This window comes from Vanessa tameamea, chromosome 9 (genome assembly GCF_037043105.1).
Source record: "Vanessa tameamea isolate UH-Manoa-2023 chromosome 9, ilVanTame1 primary haplotype, whole genome shotgun sequence".
NCBI classification, from domain to species: Eukaryota; Metazoa; Arthropoda; class Insecta; order Lepidoptera; family Nymphalidae; genus Vanessa; species Vanessa tameamea.
In genome coordinates this window covers 3,411,374-3,430,199 of record NC_087317.1, presented here as the reverse complement: position 1 = coordinate 3,430,199, position 18,826 = coordinate 3,411,374, and the positions used below count along the sequence as shown (strand labels likewise).

At 32.1% G+C, this 18,826-nt stretch overlaps 1 protein-coding gene across 1 annotated transcript in view; it reads left to right on the top strand.

The window, feature by feature from the left end:
* The window catches only part of LOC113394184 (ras-related protein Rac1), a 43,277-nt gene that overhangs the window by 14,516 nt on the left and 9,935 nt on the right, over positions 1 to 18,826 (top strand). The gene's annotated exons all lie outside the window — the stretch shown is intronic.

Here is an 18,826-nt window from a genome sequence, read left to right as displayed (position 1 = left end):
AGTGACTCGGTGTAATTACAGCCTATATGAAATGTTTAGGTCTCGTAGCGATGCATTGAAGGTATCGCTGTGTCTGGAAAGAGGTGACCATTTGAAAGAGGACATTTTCCCAATTTGTATTACATAGTTCAGTACATAGTGCTTCATAGCAACCTCCTAAAATAAAAGAGTATATTTAATACCGCAGTATTCATATAGAAATATACTTTTCATACAAAAATTCCTATACACATTAGCAGGAAATTCAAACAACAGCGTTTTGATGTAATGACGAGTCATTCGCCCAGATTTAATATGCCATAACCGTAGAAACCGTCACTAGTATGAAATATGAATCACAATCAAATACATATTAATAATTAAACTTGTGGTCCTTGCTTTAGATGTAACGTAATACTTGGAATATAGGTGATGACGTTCTTCGGGCCGATTTCGATCACGGCGAACTTTCTGAACGAAGAACTGCGCTGGTGATGTTACATAGTGCTCAATTGTACGCAGGTATACTTAATATTCCTTAACTTTCATAATCTGATGGAACGGCAATCACACGAATAATTTCAAAACGAGTTCAGGCACACGACCGACGACTTAAAGTGTTATCTAAACCTATGCAGTATCTTCGCTGCCAACTTCTGAACTTCGGGCTGTGATTTTTTATTTTTTCATGACCCAGGGATTAAACCCAGAACCTCAACATTTGCAATCAAACAAGATCAACGAGGCAGTCCGATATCCGGTTTCTATAAAATAGACTACATTGCAAGATTGTAAGGAAGGAACGGCAATGGTTGTATTATCCCTTTTTGCGTCCACTCAGCTGCGCTTAAGAGATGTATTTTATTACAACCCTGAAAAGGTTCTCGACAAACTTTAATTTTATTGCAGCTTTTATGTGCCATTTGGCTAATGAGAAATGCTGTCGTTATTTTTTCATTTAACCCTTGTACCTACGTTTAAGTAAATTAAATTACATCAAATTATAAAAGTGGCTATTTCCTACTATTTATGCTTTTATGGATTTTTAAAATCGAGTGATGTTATAACCGTTATGTATATTTTATATGATTTATTTTGAGAAAATTTGCATATCATAAATAAATTCAAAAACTTTTTTTTAGAGAATGAATGAGAATGAAAATCGACTATTTCGAAATATTAATTAATATTCCGTTTAATTATCAAATACGTAACAGTCGCATTGTAACGTTATCGTACTTTAAATAATACTATCACCTAAAAATTCAGTACAATCGATCAGCGCTATTGATTCTATTGTTCTTTCTTTATTCGATTAGAAACAAAGGCGTGAAATAACTACAATGAGAAGGTTCTCGTAAAACAGCAATCGGACCCAAAATTTTATTGTAATCGCAATAGTATAACTGTTCGTTTGTTTCGTAACACACGTCAAATGTATCTCCTTTCTAAACATTTGAAACGTACATACATTTCATATTATTTATTCATACTTCCAATATGATTAAGAAATGTTTAAGTTGAAACATAAGATCATTATATTGCAAATAGAATACACCAGCAAATTTATGTATCTCATATCATATATAAGTTTAAGAAATAACATTCAATATTTCTTATCGAAAGTTGAAACATGAAATCAAACTGCCTATTGAGTCATGTTAAAAGAAAGACTTGTGATACATATATTAAGTCTGGAGTCGGCTATATATAGTGATGGGACTAGTATTAATTAGACTTCTCGAAGAAAACACAATTTCATTCTTCATTTGTCAGTAGTATTGACACTGTAACCGTAGTAACACTAACATAACCATAATTTTACCTCAACTGGTGGCGTTATTTTTAAATTTAGTTATTCTGTTACTATAAATCTAGCAACAGAATAACACACTGACGGGTGAAGTTCAATAGAGGCTTAGAGAAATATTAAAATCCCTGAAGTTTTTGTTTTCTAATCAAGACTTTTTTGTATACTTATATTTAACTTTACATTTAAGAACTAACATACACGTAAATAGTACATAGTAAAGAGCTACTGATAAATATTTGGATTAGTTTTATCGAGTTATCAGAAAACAAATAAAATCGATAGTTACCAATCGAGTCATCCCATCACTAAGCAATGTTCATGGGAACGCATATGACGCATGCGTTCATTACTCATGCGAGTACAGTTGAGTGGCATTACAATTACACGCGGTTGCTATAGGAAGACATTCCTTCTGGATCGGATTACGTACCTTTTATATGAAGGAATAAAATAAATGATTAATTTCTGGTTTATTGTTTTACAAGAATTAAATATGTTCGGTAATTTGTTTGGTATAATAAGAGGATATCACATTACACGTACGTTTATATGCATTTATTTTACACTTTAGATTTATAATAAACATTTTTAAATTGCGTTTTGTTATATTAAATAAAGTACATGCACTTCTGTTCTCGTGACAAAAGAGCAGCTACTTATCGTTAGAAACGCCACACTTAAACGTTGAATTAAAATCCGATTAGGAAAATTTACTCTCATCGCCACTTAAGGGTTATTTCGTATAATTCAGTCAGTATTGCATATAAGTAAGAAATAATTATTAAATATAATGTTCGTTTTTGTAACTTGAACGTTGAAATGTTCATGTTTTGCTGACATAAAAATAACGAACGACCAACAAAATAAACAACACGAGTTCGATTCTTGTGAATCGATCCGTTTCGATAGGAACGTGTGGTACGACAAAGACTTCATGGAAAAAAGACAAAAGACACGGGTGTCGCTCTGTGAAATATGGTCTGAGTCAAATGATCTTTTAGATTTTTATAAAGTCGTTTTTTATTACTTTAACGTCTTATGCTCTACGATTTGAAATCATATTTTGTATTAGGTTTCGATAGATCTTACATAGGATTTTTAATTATTTACCATTTTTGTAACAGTAAGTATAATTAAGTGATCTTCATCGTAAGTTATTATACATATTATCTATAAACATTATATATATATATGTTATAAGCTAAACAGTATGACCAATCGCTTCCAATTTGCTTTCAACCACAGGATTAAAGTTAGTTCGTTTCGCAAGTCTACCTCGCAAATTACTATGCACATTGTGATACTTAAAATAATGTAATCTTATTTAAATAATTACATTTGATTTAGACAAGAATAAATTTCAAGGCCTAATCTATCAATTTAATGAACCCTCATCAAAAAACGGTTCAAAATCGACGAAGATTTTTCACTGACCAGAAATTGTGTGGTTTACAAAATAGTGTTTAAAGTTAACTTATTATTCAACTACTATTGTTATAATAAGTTAGTATAATCAACTTCAGAATAAGGACAAGGTGTTCCTTAGAAATTGGCTTCATTTCCTTTTTTTCTTCTATTTAAAGCATGTAATCTTCTTCATTTGTTGGCTCCTCTGCGTCATCCTCCCATTATTTCACTGGTCTGCCTCTGCCTTCAGTTTCCTTCAGACACACAAAGGCATCTTAATGCTAAAATTATTGTCTACCAGACGCTAACAATGGGACGTGCAGGAAAGCACGTTTGTAGATATAAAAAAAAACAGATTCTACATAAAATACCATTATTTCAAATGCACTTTTCTGGATGTAACATAACATACATACAATCATTTGTAAATGTTATATACATATATACGTATACTTAAATTTATTCCGCTATTAAATTAAATATAATTAATTAAAATATTTTCAAAAACAATATTTGTCATTAATGACGACTTTTAAATAAACACGTTACGCGCTTCTAGAGTTTTCCTTGTTTGCGTAAAACATATTTGTAGGTAACTGTCAATTTTGTTTCAGTTTACGTAATAGTTGTGGTTATGTCGGCGACAACAAAATTTAGAGCTCACGCACATATTGCAATGGCAGGAGGCATAAAGATAAATAAACAACTTTGACATTGAATTGACAGAATAAATAATTTCGGACCTCTCATCCTAGACCAATGGATCGAGATCTTGTATATTCTATAGTATTCATTATAGATTCGTGAAAACTTGCCGCTTCGAAAGTCGGACGAAAATTTGAAAGTCAATTAAAGTAGATAAAGTCGTTGACAACATTTCGCATGTTGTGTTTTTTTTTTTTTTATTGAAATAGTTTCACTATCAACATATTACATCTGATACAGGTAACACTCGAAGTGCTTCTTTAAAAGTGTAAACAACATTAATTGTATTATAAATAAAGATATATTAATTAATAACTGTTTTTGGTGCATAGAAAAGCATAGCTGTTAGCAAATCGCATGAAATATGTAAATCGAAGTTTATTTTTACAAATAGTAGCATTGGTATATAACTATTGGTCATTATTGCTGCAGTTTTAAAAATGATCTATGAATTATATTATAAAGATTTCGTGTGAAATTAGTTTTCTTTTAAAATTTACATATTTTAATTTATATTTACATACAATTTTGCTAGCGGTGTTATGGTTGTAGGGCCTGGTTGCCTGTTCTGGTAGGTACCAGCCACTCATCACCAAACATCAACAGTCATTGTTTTGTTCCGGTTGAGTGAGCCAGCGTAACTATAGGCACAAGGCACATCACATCTGAACTCCCAAGGTTGGTGATGCATTGCTGGTATAAGGAATGGTTAGTATTTCTTATGCCAACGTCTATGCGATGGGCGATGGTAACTACTGACCATCCCATTACCAGTCCAGTTAAAAAAAAATATCTGTGCCACATTTCACGATTCATTTAAAAAACTTTGTTTAATAGTTGTGATATGATATACTTTGAAAAATTATATTTAAGGATATTATATATATTAACATAATTAGTCCATTATTATTGAAATTTCATTCATATAAACGTTTTAAGACTATAAAAGACGCAACGAAAAATCGGCTATTTATGCTTAAGCGATTTTTATCCGATTAATTAATGCTTTCGGGTGACCCGCAGAGTTTGTATCGCTATAATGGCATTCTTTATTATTCTTTATTAATAAATATCTTTATTATATATATAAATATATAAAGGGAACATAACTTATATTATAATAATTTGAAACTAAACTTTAACTTCGGTTCAATAATTGGATGAATGCAAAATTTTTTAACCTTGAATTTACAGTCTTTAAAAATAGAATCGGAATGAGATCGGCGCGATTCACAGCCACTTAGCAGGTGTATATTAATAATTTAGTTTTCATTGAAAAAAATATTCTAAACAAACATTTAATTGATATGACCCTAACTACCTAGTCGACGACTAAACTAACAATAAAGATCTATGAATTTGTGAAGCCTTGTAAATGCTATCCAGCAAACAAACAATTTGAATATGTATAATTAAAAAGAGAACTATACTAACTATTAACTATTTCAGCTTAACAATATTTTTTTAATCCACGTAAATGTATGCAAAAGCAATATTTTATTGAAATGCAATTAAAAAATTCAATCTAACTTCTTCAAAGTTTCTAAATTCCTATTTGTATATTACGAAAAGTATTTATTGCTGACAATAAACTAATTTTATTTTAATCAAAACGGTTTTCTTTTTAAAATAACAATATATTATTGCGAAACATGTATTTAAATTTAGAACGCGATTCTCATTTATGTATTTTTTTTTATTTTTATCTCTACAAGAAGACTAAGATATAGTTTTATAAAAACAAACGAAAACATCTTGCAGTGACATATGTAATAGCGGAAATGTCAAGAGTTTATTGGACATTCAAATGGTGTGATACTTAATGTCACAATTTTTTTACACTATCAGCTATTATTATTCAACAAGTGTAATAGTTTCTAACATGTATAATATTAATGTTTCCTTTTAGAGTTAACTGTTCGAAACAAACAAAACAGATTGTTATTTCACATATGTATGCTATGACGTCACTTGAGTTGTCTTTTTTCCCTGTTCATAATAAAAATATTTGTATTTATATTAGTAAGGTTTCTCATCGATTTGGAATTTCTAGAAGAATTAATAATTCCTTATTGACACTTTTTCGGTTTTTATATAATCTGTGAAATTGTATATTATATATTATAAAGTAGGTATTTCGTTCGTTATGTCTGTAGTTAACTTAATCGTAAGATGATTAAAGGTTTTTTTCGTCGACTTTTTTATTTAGTTAATTAACAATTAAAAGCCAGAGGTGGTCCAGAGGTTGAAACACATGAGCGCCTACAGTGAAACACTTGGAAGTACCACTGAATTTTCTGAATGTGTTTATAAATCATCTCGTGCTCGGCGGTGTATGAAAATGTCGTGTGGAGATTAACATGTGTCGAATGAAAATCTGACATCTTTATACACTTACTCATATAGGAGCGTGGTAAAATAACTTCAAACCTTAGAAAGAACAGACGAATTCTTATGTATATACTTTGCCATTTGATTCCGGTCTTAGTTAACCTTTGAGATTTGTTCCCGTGACCAAATTTCGGTTAGTAAGACTATAGTTAACAATATAATTCAGTATAAGTTGCACCTATATGTAATTTACAAAACCTACCTTTTACCGATTGCACACAAGCCGTCATCCGCAATTTTATCCTACCGAGAGGTGGATTAAAAAAAAGCCTACTCAAACATACCAAATTTCATCGAAATAGCTGAACCTATTTCGGCTTAGGCGCGAAGAGGTAACAGGTAGAGATACTTTTGCATTTATAATATTAGTATAGATCATATATCTATAATAATATACGTACAATTATTTTATAGTTTTTTTTTATTTCTTGTTATTCGCAAATCGTTCTAGTTTATGCGCCACTCAATATTTCATACGTAACTAATCTAAAATCTAACGAAACTTCTAACTGTATATCCAGCTGAAGAAGTAAATTGTCAGCCAACCGTTACGAGATGTTATCAAACAAACATTGTTAGAGAGACGAAATATTCTGATTCCTAGCTAAGATTACGTTTATCTGTGAGTAAAAACGGTCCACTATACAAAAACTTGAAACCACTAAAACTAATAAAGTCTTAGCTTAACTTTGGTATTTTATATTTAACTTTTTGACGCGGGTAATATTTTTAAAGACGTTAAATTCGCGTGTTATTGAGTTTTCTTTCATTCTATATTATCCTGATTTTCTGGTGTATATTGATTTTAAAGCAGATGTATTTTGTTTAAATAAAACTTTAATCAATAATTTTAATTTTAGTAACTAAAGTTACATTTTTAATTAATTCGAATCGGAACAAATTCTTCTCGAGGCGAGAGGAGGTATTTAACAGACAGTGGGGGTTCACAAGCGGGTATTTACAAGCGCTTCCTAGGTACTTTCTACAATTCGCTTAATTCCATAACATTTTAGACTAATATGGAAATTTCAAAGATTCCCAAATATCATTATATGATATGTTTGTTAATAAACAAGAACCCTGAACAAAGCTCGATGTATTTGTGTCACCGTTACGTTACGATGAATGACCACATTCGCCAGAAATAGTTTTACGCTCCTCGGTTATTTTAAACGAACGTGTAACTCTCCCGCGGTGATTTCGCGACGGCTTTTGTAATAACCTTTTGTCTTGCTCTAAACAATATTGTTTATCTCACTCGCACGATCCTATTCTTGTAAGCTTGTAATAATTACTTATCACAATATCTCAATGTTTCGTACATTGGTTAAGTGTTTCATTTCACGGAAACCGATTTCGTGACGAGATTAAATTTTTTTTTTTTCCAACATTTCTGATGTTTTATGGGTCAATATTATGGTATAATTTAAGAAAGTCCAAACATTTAATGAATATATATCTATAATATAATACCTGGAAATAAAAGTACATTTAAACTACTAGGACATTGTTAGAGATTATTAGTAATCCTATTTTAAATTTAAATATCAATTGTAATATTTTTGCAATTTATAATATTAACTAAATAATTCAACAGCGGATGTTGGTGTGGGGAGTACTGAGTGGTACTAATATGTGTGAAGTTTATGTGATCATGAACTATGACACGGAACCACCTTGAAACCATTAAGGATCACTTTACATTCGTTCCATGATGGATCCATGTAACGTTATAAATAAACTCTTCACACAACGTATAATCCACATGGTTCATAAACAGTAACATTGTTATGCTATCTGTTCGCTACTGCTATTACAGAAGAAAAAGGTGATATGTAAATGTAGGTGAATTTGATACTTGAAATACTATGTACATATACTATAACATAGCGGTTCCACGCGTGTCGGTTTTAGTTGATCGACTCTTAGCTTTATGCTTTTGTTGATCAAATTTCGACTTATAATTTTCATTCTTTTAAATTATTTTATTGCTCAATTTAAATAGAATCGTGTGAACTCTCTTACTAATTAGTTGTATCATGATATCAGTAAAAAATAACACAGTTATTTACAGTTATCATAATTTTTTATGCTTTTAATATAAGTATGCTTATAATATTTGCCTTTTTTTTTTGTTTAACGAGGAGGAAATGCATTTACGCATGCCGCCCGGTCGGGGGACCGGGACGTGTATGTGGGACTCAACCGGGATCTAATGCCCCGTGCCAGGGCACGCTAATGCTAATGCCCTGTCCTACCCACTAAAACCATCCTCGGGTTTCCACCATGCCGCCGAGTGGTGAAGCCACGGGATCGCCAAGGGCATGTAACCACGACCCCACCAGCGGCAGCCGCCGTAAGGCGGCTGAATATTAATGGGAAGCGCGCCTAGTGCGCGCCTTCCCTCTCATCCTCCACGTGGGAATGTGGCGAACTCCCCCGAGTCCGACACTGGCGGCTGCGGCGGATAAGATGGTAGGCTCCGCAGCTGACCACCGGTGTAAAACACCTGGGAGGCTCGAGTAGCGAGCCCTCCCACTCCCTTCTAGCCAACGAGGCAACTCACATGGTCCGCCCTGACGCCGATGAGGGACGTACCAGGAGCAGCGCCGCGGCATCCCTCCCGCCAGTCTTAGCCGTGGCCGACGAGCAAGCTCAAGCCGGTCCCGTTGCCCAGGGTACACCACGAGGAGGTGACTGACCTGTACCCCACGCTATATTTGCCTACAGCAAGGTCGTAACCACATTGCTTTTTTTAAAAAAATAATTTGATTGAATATTAAAATACCTCAACTCCCTTTTCTTCGTAACGAAGTCTGTTATAAAGATTAATTGTACCTATTTAATTATAAGCACTGAAGACAACTATTATACGACTTAATTGCTCAACAGTGTATCTGTCTCAGAGATACCTGTGTCAGAGTTCTAAAATAATGACCGCTTGAGCTATTTTCGTTACCACTCATAGCACGATGTAATCTTTTAGCTGGAAGGAATATTTGTAATGCTTATGTAATGGTGTGAATGCTAGATATATAGCTTTAGAAAAAAATCATATCAACAGTGTACGTAAATCCAATAATAAATTTTTCCATAATATGACACTGCTCTTATAGATACTCGGCAGTAACTCACACGAAATAAAATTTCATAAATGCGGTCAGAGTTCTCATTATAAAGAAGTTTTTTTTCCAGAGTTCAAATATCTATGAATCCATAATAGTTTAGATAAGTATTGTCTGTTAGGGAATGAATAGAGTGATTTGGATAAAGATGTTTTGACCAATAACGGCGGGCTTATTCAACAGATTATAACCAACTGTGCAGGCCACAGAGGCAACTCCAAACTTCAAACTGCTATTGGTAATTTTTTTGATCTGGTGGTTAAACCGAACACCTCAGATCTGATCTGCTGCTGTATGAGCTGTATGAGTACACAACCCATAAGGCGAGGAATAATTTTTTATCAATAAACTCTATAATAATAAGCAAAAAATTTGTATCCCTTATAACGAAAATTCCGCAGACAGCATATAAAATTGTCCATAGTTAAAGCCTCATGGAAAAGAAGAGCAAAGGCTAATATTATTTATATATGACATGCATTATAATAACATTAAATTAATAAATAAAATTACACTCTCAACCATACGTACACGCACACTAATATGTTTGTATACATACACAATATAAATATTCATACTTACGTCAATTATACCAATGAAAATACATATAATGTCAAAGTTAAAGATCAAGTCCGCTATTTTGACATTTGTTTTTTTTTTAAATTGTTATTATGACAAGGTATCGGAGCGGAGCCGAATTATTCCAGTCTTTCGAAAATGTTATTCAATAATAAAGCCAAAATCACTTTAAAAAAAGGTTTAAACGTCGGAAGTTATTAACATACCAAACGAATAGACTACCAAATTAATAGTTGGTTTGTTTTACAATTTCCGAATACTGCGAATTTAGAACCCCGGTCATATTGAAATTTTAGACACATTGGATATTTCCGGTGTGAAATGAAGGATAGTGTCGAGGTAAAATGTGATCTATGACTAGATGATATAGAGTTGCAAAATCCTTGCTTACTTGCTCATTCTAAAAATCATATGTTCGAAAAATAAAAACTTTGACAAAGGACTCTTATACTGATTATTATTTATGGATTATTTGAGTCGTATCAAGTGTACCTAAGTGTGTTTGGAATAACAAATTAATAGTTTAATATATATTTAGACTGTACGTTTCATTCCAATTTTTTAAAGTTAAGTAACAGTATTCATGTTTCACTAGGCTAAGGCTTCTTTTGGAGCTTATTCCAATGCAGGTGCTACACATATGATTGATGACTGGTGATTTTCATCCAGCCCGTGCCGTTTTGTCACTATGTTTTCGTTAAGAGCGAATCATGATGATGAATTTAGTAGAGCTTGACAAGGTACACGCCGTTTTCGTTTAAAAAAATATGTTTTTTTTCCGCTCGGCTTGAAATTCTAGACATTACTGTTCGGTAATCGTTATGTGTGGACACAAAGTATTATTTAGTTTTACAGATCGATTATTGTTTATTAGTCATTTGAAGCGGCTTGTCGACGGACGTGTTATGCGTCACTGATAACAATGTTACTTTACGTTATCTGTCCAAATGAGCGTTAACATAAATATTTTTTTGTTAATAGTTCGTGTGTAGTTATAATGAGATAGTAAAGTTTAATTGTATTAAGTAAGTTGGTTAGACTTACTGTATTTCTTTGTCTTACCTAAGATTTAAAGTAACGTCAAATACTCGTTATTCTAAGTAGTTTCTTTATTAGTCAACCTGTATTTGAAGATCCTTTGAAATTATCTAGTATAATATGCTAATTGCGCCAAAAGTGACGAAACCGGTCGCGAAAAAAAAAAAAATATGCCTCATATAGCTTGACACTTACGTAAACTCAAATAAACGTTTTTTTTGCTGTACTAACAATTTATAGTTACTTATATTACTCTTGTCATATGTATGTTTATATTACTGTTATTGTTGTACAGTTTTAAAATTGACAATTATATAATATTTAAGTTATTTGTTTAACTTTTTCAAACAGTATAAATTTTATATCAATATAATTTGCGTAAAGTCATAGAATAATAATAATAGTATTTGTGATATGGTATGGTAAGAGTCAATGGTTATCTTTTATTACGACACGTTTATTAGGGTTGCCAATAAAAATATACGATGGAAAATAATCATTAAATGGTATTATCGATAAAATATAAAAGTCCATTCCGTTCGTGAGTACCGGTGATAGAAAATAAGTTTTATATGATTTGGTGGTAGCATTAGAAGATTTTTTTTTTAAATTCAGAACTGATGTGTAAAGTTTTGAAGGTAATATACTTTTTCAAGAAAAAAATATATTTATTGTAAGGAAAGTTTAAATTAAAACATCATAACTCACAAATGTTGCATGATTAATGGTATTGAATTCAACTTTGCCTGTCAAAACTTTGAATTTATACACCAGTTTATTCTTAAATGTGACGTGGTGACGTATTTTTAGGGATTCGTACCCAAAGGGTAAAACGGACCCTATTACTAAGACTCCGCTAACCGTCCGTCCGTCCGTCCGTCCGCCCGTCTGTCCTTCTATCACCAACTGTATCGCACGAATTTATTATTTGAATTTTATTTACTGGGACTTACTAAAGTCATAGAGCAGTTCCAAATGTGTAGTATGGGCCCTTAGATAAGTGCACTGTGATCCCTTACTTCCATGATATGACGGGACGTCATTTCGACACGACAATATCAAACGCTGTATCATAAGAAACCAAACAAAATAATAACTCACTTTTCGTATTTTCCAAAGGGGTGGACACCTTACTATTTCTTCATTGCTTCTGAGTATTTCATATCAGCAAAACTCAATAAGTTTATTACATACTTATTTTGGGTGGCATTATTTTTATTGTTGGCTGAACTGAAATATTTACTTTGTATGGATATTGAATTCTGGTTACAATAAAATAAGGCGATACAATTGGAGAGCTGATTTAATTACGTAAACCGGATTGTGAAAAACTCTTCAATGGTTCGAATTTGGGCTCATTTGTATCGTTTAACGAGTTCCACATATTTCACTAAATTTTCTAATACAAATAAAATTATAGGTATTCGATTCGGCTTTTTTTATAATGCTTTTTTTTTAAATTATTTTATTACTATTAATAATACTACGAGGAACTCATTAACTCTTACCACGACCGTGTCTATTAAAACACTACTATATGAAAGCGCTTAACACTCTCCAGCCAGCTCTAATTGGAATATCTGACAGGATGTCGTACTCGCCGCGATACGAGGGTTGAATATTGTACACTAGACCCAATAATCGCATCACTTTTATTATTAAATGTATAAGGGCTATAATGCATTGCAGTACGTGTACCGTTTTGCCCACCGTAAGTGGTAATATCAAGCGGCTGATTGAAACTGCACTATGACCTCCAGACGTTTGGATATGCGATGACCGGTGCGTTTATTCGTTTGTTCTGATTACGGACATTGAAAAGATTATTGAAATATTCGAGATAAAGATTTATATATATTTTAAGTTAGTGCTATTTCAGAACATAATGTATATAATAGAAGTAATTGTTGCGATTTGTTTCACGAATGTTAATTATTATTAAGAACGGAACTAAATTAATAGTAATGTTTTACGAGTATATAATGAGGGTAACTTTTAAAACCTTACTGTTTTCTTTGTCTTTATTACACGAAAGATTGAATAAAAGGAGTTAGCATTTTAATATCTACGAAATGTATCTACATACATGTCTTCCGTCTACAGATTCATATCGGTTCCATAAAAAAAAATTTTTTTTAATCATTACAAATAAATAAATGAATTAATTTATCAATCTTACGTATTCATCTAAAATTTACTTTTACAGTGCTTACATATGGATAAAGTTAATAATAATTTGATTAGGATTATAGTAGTACCGTAGAAGTTAATCGACTATTCAAATGCATAGGTACTCATAATGCAGTATTTTTTCGTTCGCTTCAACGAATTTATTTTCATTGTTCTGCTTGCAATTGTTTTATTATTCTTGACATTGAGCCAAAGTTTTATATTAATTTAAGCTGTTTATTTTTAAGAGATTTAAATATAGAAATGAGAATATTTATAAGGTTACAGTTATTAAATAAGTAAATTAAAAGGTATATGGTTTATTATCGAAAATAATTGTACAAAATACTCAACACGGCAATTTTCCTCTCTTAAAATTTTGAATTTTTATAATACTTTTGTATTTAAGCTTAAACAACCAATTTCTCCACCAGACATGGAATTAGGTGTAAAACTAACGAAATGTAGATTCTACGGAGCCGTCGAGAAACTGGCTGATTTCTCCCATTAATATAAATATATTGTTTATCCTGAATGAAAAATTAACGAACTCTAACCCGTCACTTTTTTAATCGTTGTAGTATTTTATTGAGTAACAAGCAAACCGTCCCAGATTCGCACGGCAGTTTATCAATAATGAAAATGATATGAAATTAATGTAATTTATGCCCATTGACCTATAACACTCAGGAACAATGTAGCTTTCTACCTGAGATTTTTTTTTTATTTAATTAACTAATTGGATTATTCGTGCCAGAGATTACACCTTACATACGATCAATTATATATTAGTATAGCGATATGCATGATGCATATCGCTATACTAATATATAATTGATATGTTACAGCTTTTATTATTATATATAAGTATATGTTTATATATATAGAATACATATATTTAAACTAAGGGATTTCTTGGTAAGCGCATTCATCATTCGGACGAAAAAGCTTCGAACAGCCCTTTGGTAAATTAATTCATCAACGTAACCAAGTCTAACTGCTACAAAAGTCTATCAAAACCTTCTTCGAGCTATACACAGCGTTCATTCCAAATAAATGAGATAAGATCAGAGATATAATAAATATTTTCGCTATTGCAACAAGGTTTATTATTTACGTGATGAGGAAAATTGGATCCGATAATAATATCTATATAGCTTAAGAATCTTCGAAAGGGTATCAAATTCGTGACTTTTTGTTTCAAATGCAATGCTTTTCTTTACCTATACAATTAACCACTCAATCGTATTTTATCAATTCGTTAAAATATTATTTATATCATAACGCTTTTATTTAACAAACCGAAGGCTTAACACATTTTTGAAACATTGAGCGCACGTAACATATGCAGTTAACCTGATTTTTTTCCGTACATAATAATTTTCCACTGCGTACTTCAGCAAACGAAGCGAATATATATTTTTATTTTTCTTTTAATAAATTCCAACATTTTCGAATTAATTGATTTGGAATTTTATATTAATTCGACTTATAAAATGGGACGTTTACTAATTGGAAATGTTGCTGTAAAAGTATCAACAAGCATTAATAAATCAGTGTAGTACAACCATTAATGAAGTTCTCTTTACTTTTTATTGAACAGTAGGACTATTCTGTAACAAGAAACTCGAATCTCACCGCAGAACACGAGTGTGAAATGTCAGAATGTGATAGTGATATTGACTACAATAATTATAAAATTTATAGGATACACGTATCAAATGACGTATCACTAAGTCAGCTATAAACAAATTTACGAGTGAGATACGAAGTGAAATCTTGGAACAGAAAGGCACAGCTGTCATTATTGTATAAACGTGATATGGATACATGATTATACATTTATAAACGCCTTTATCATTCAGTTTTTACCATATTATACAGTTCACATTGGTGGTTACAGCACCGATACTCATAACAGTAGTGTGAAGTTGTCTTTATTTAGCTAAGTTTGAATGAATAAACTATATAACGCTAAAAAACAAAGCCTTTAACGGCTTCAACCGGGCAGAATTAATTGACATTATAAAGAGGTAAAATTTGTTTGTTTGAAAAATGATCCAATTCTAAAAAAAAAATATATGGAAATAAATCATATAATTTTCTTTATTTATGAAATGAACCCGTGTGAAGCCCAAGGGTGTATGTTCTATTGTTTTATAATTTTACTCTTAAAAAATTATAACCTAAACGATATATCGATAAATATATATATATATATATATATGGGTGATTCTCCGTAAGCTCGTAATTGGCTGTCCTAACCGATCTTCTCAAAAAGTAATTAAATTGTTATAATAAAGATCACTCCTTATGAAACTTTAACCCTGAAACTTTACGTGCCCTTTGTTTTTAGAACCATTGCGATTTTATGTTTTTTTCTAGACATGATAGAAGCTCTAAAAATACAGTTCCCTGGCTGTCCCCATCACTACATTTCCACCAAGAAATGAGATTTACGAAGAAGTTATTGAAACTACATACATTGGGCAGTTAATATCATAAAGAAAAATAATTGAATTATATTATTTTCGTAAAACATGGATTCATTAGGAATTTTATTTATTTAGTAAAGTCCTGTAAAGTTTGTCCCCAGAATTTTCATACAGTACCCTGCCAAAAATTTAAATCCACAATAAACAAAAACTATAATATTTACGAACACTTTTTTGAGTAAAACGAAACGCAATTGCCGTGAAGTTGGCAGCCTTGCCGAATGCGGCGTTGAGACGCCATTTTTTGTAGTGCTAGAGCGTCATTTGTGAGCTGAACACGCGCTTGGATCGTTACAACATACAGTCCTCTGGTAAGTCATAATATGTATGTTAATTCCTTTAATAATCTCTATACAAAGTTTATTGCTATATCATGTATGTGTCAATTGATCGGTAGATTCTTAAAAAACTATTTTACATAATTTTTGTAAATATTGTGAAATCTAACCGAAAAACACAGTACCCTGGCAACAGTCCTCTGACTGAAATAGCAACAGGGGACTGTTTTACATAACAGGGGCCTGTGTATTCTGCGTATACGCTATTACTTTTATGTATTGTTTGTGTAAATTTATCCATTAATCTGTTTTATAAAATAATGTAAGGTTGAGATGACGTCCGACAGAGAAGTATGGAAGAAGAAGACATGCTGCGCCGACCCCAAGTAAAATTGGGATAAGGGCAGGAGGATGATGATGAAAATAATGTAAGGATCATCAAAGTATAATTGATAGCTTCGCATTATTTTATTATTTTCCTTTATAAATTAACTTAAATTATTTGACACAGGCTAATCGAACGTACGTGATATGGCTCCTAGAAAGAAAAAAATTATCCCGAGAAGAATTATTACACAATAAGAGAGAAGCAGAGCGATTACGTTACCAAAGTAGAAAAAATGACCCTCAAAAGAGAGAAGAAATGAGAGAAAAGGAGAAGTTGAAGTATCTTAAGAAAAAAGAAAAAGGTTCACGGAAGTTAGTAAAGGATATGACACCCCGTGAGCACAGAGCTGCCTTAAAGAAGTGGAAAGAATATTGTACCGTATACCGAGTCTCTTCAATTTCATCGACCCTAGCCTTCAGGCTATGGTCGATGAAATTGAAGAGAAATCGGCCAATCAGAGGGGTTTTAAGGGGACTTTAAATGTACATCAGGTTGCAGGTGTTTACTCCAGCACCATCCTCGGCTTTCTAAAGAAATGTAAAACACTAACAATGAAAAGTCTCAGTTGCTTTTGCAACAGCGGCTCTTGTGAGCATTATAAGATTGGAAATATCAACTGTGCTCTAAAACCTAGTTGGACAGTAGAAGAAGTGTTTACAGAATCCGAACCGGAAGATCTTGAATCTGCTAAACCTGAATTGACACCTACAATAAACCCTCACAGATTGGATGACGATATAGCAGGAACGAGTGGCACTCGGAATTCAGTTTACAATACTGGAGATTATGTTCTTCTGAAATTTCCAACTAAAAGTGTAGAATATCGTTATGTTGCCGTCATTAATGAGATTGATGATGATGAAAACGACTTACGTGTTACATTCCTCAAGATTTGTGATCATAAAGTGCAGACTTTTAGAATAGATGATAAGGACATTTCAGACGTGTCATTTGATCAAGTTATCCAAAAGTTGGATAATCCTGACTTGATTGTAAAGGGAAAAAGAATATTTTATCAGTTTTCTAGTCAAGTTGACGTTTTTGAGCGCTAATTTGTTGAAATGTTAAGTTCATTTTTTTTAAGTGATTAAACTTTATTATGTGTCTTATTAGAATTAGAAAAAACCTTAGATTGGAGATCTCAGTTGAAATATCATATATTTAAGAGAAAGACTAAATAAAGCATTTAATTGTTGCAAGTATAATAATATGACTATGTTGATCTCAGTGAAAACAGACAAGTGTTCTAGCAGTATTATTTTTTTATATGAATGTTTAAAGAAAGTTGTTACTTTTGTTTTTTTTTATGAACAAATATGGTTACTATTGATAAGAAAACATGTTATAAAAATAATAAATATATTGATTATTGTAAAATGACTTTGATTAAAGTATAACAGTACTCTGTCTCACTAAATAGTACCCTGACACGTTCAAAACAGTCCCTTGATGTTTCAAACAGTCCACTGTCATAATTTCTTGGAAAATCGCTAATAACTCGGAAAATATGAATAAATTCAGTGGGCCTCCTTATCTAACTAAAATAATTGTTTATTTTCTTCGAAATTGAAAATAGTTTTTTGGCAAATATTGAAAATAATTGCAAGGACAGCATTTGTATGGGGTCTGTACGAGCTTACAGAGAATTGCCCATATATATATATATAAATAAATTCTAATAAAAATAACATAGAATCCTTTAAATTTTAGTTGAAGTTTTAAGAGTACTACACCGGTCTCATTAAACTAAAACATAATAATAACATAACATAATCAGCCTGTAAATTTCCCACTGCTGGGCTAAGGCCTCCTCTCCCGTTGAGGAGAAGGTATGGAGCATATTCCACCACGCTGCTCCAATGCGGGTTGGTGGAATACACATGTGGCAGAATTTCGTTGAAATTAGACACATGCAGGTTTCCTCACGATGTTTTCCTTCACCGCCGAGCACGAGATGAATTATAAACAAATTAAGCACATGTAAATTCAGTGGTGCCTGCCTGGGTTTGAACCCGAAATCATCGGTTAAAATGCACGCGTTCTAACCACTGGGCCATCTCGGCTCGCCAAACTAAAACATGGCGAGATGAAGATTAATTATAACGATGAAAACTATTTTCTAAATCTAAAATCTGGCTCGACAGCTTTAGAAACTTAAAATTAATAAAAGAGTTAACAAGATTAAGTTTCCAACATAATAGCTAAAGTTAAGTACGAAGTATTTATAAAATTTGTAGCGGCCCATAAACTTAAGCGTAGGTACTCATTTAACTATGGTTATGTTGATAACATCCTTCATCGTAAGGATGCCCGAGCGTGCTCAAGTTTTATTTTTTTTAGGTCGCCCTAGTTACTAACTAGAATGTGTATCGTGACTGTCTCGTGATACTGGCTGTTTTATCCAATTATTGTGTTACGATACTGCATTTACTGTTGACGTGTAGAGATTTAGCTATGAT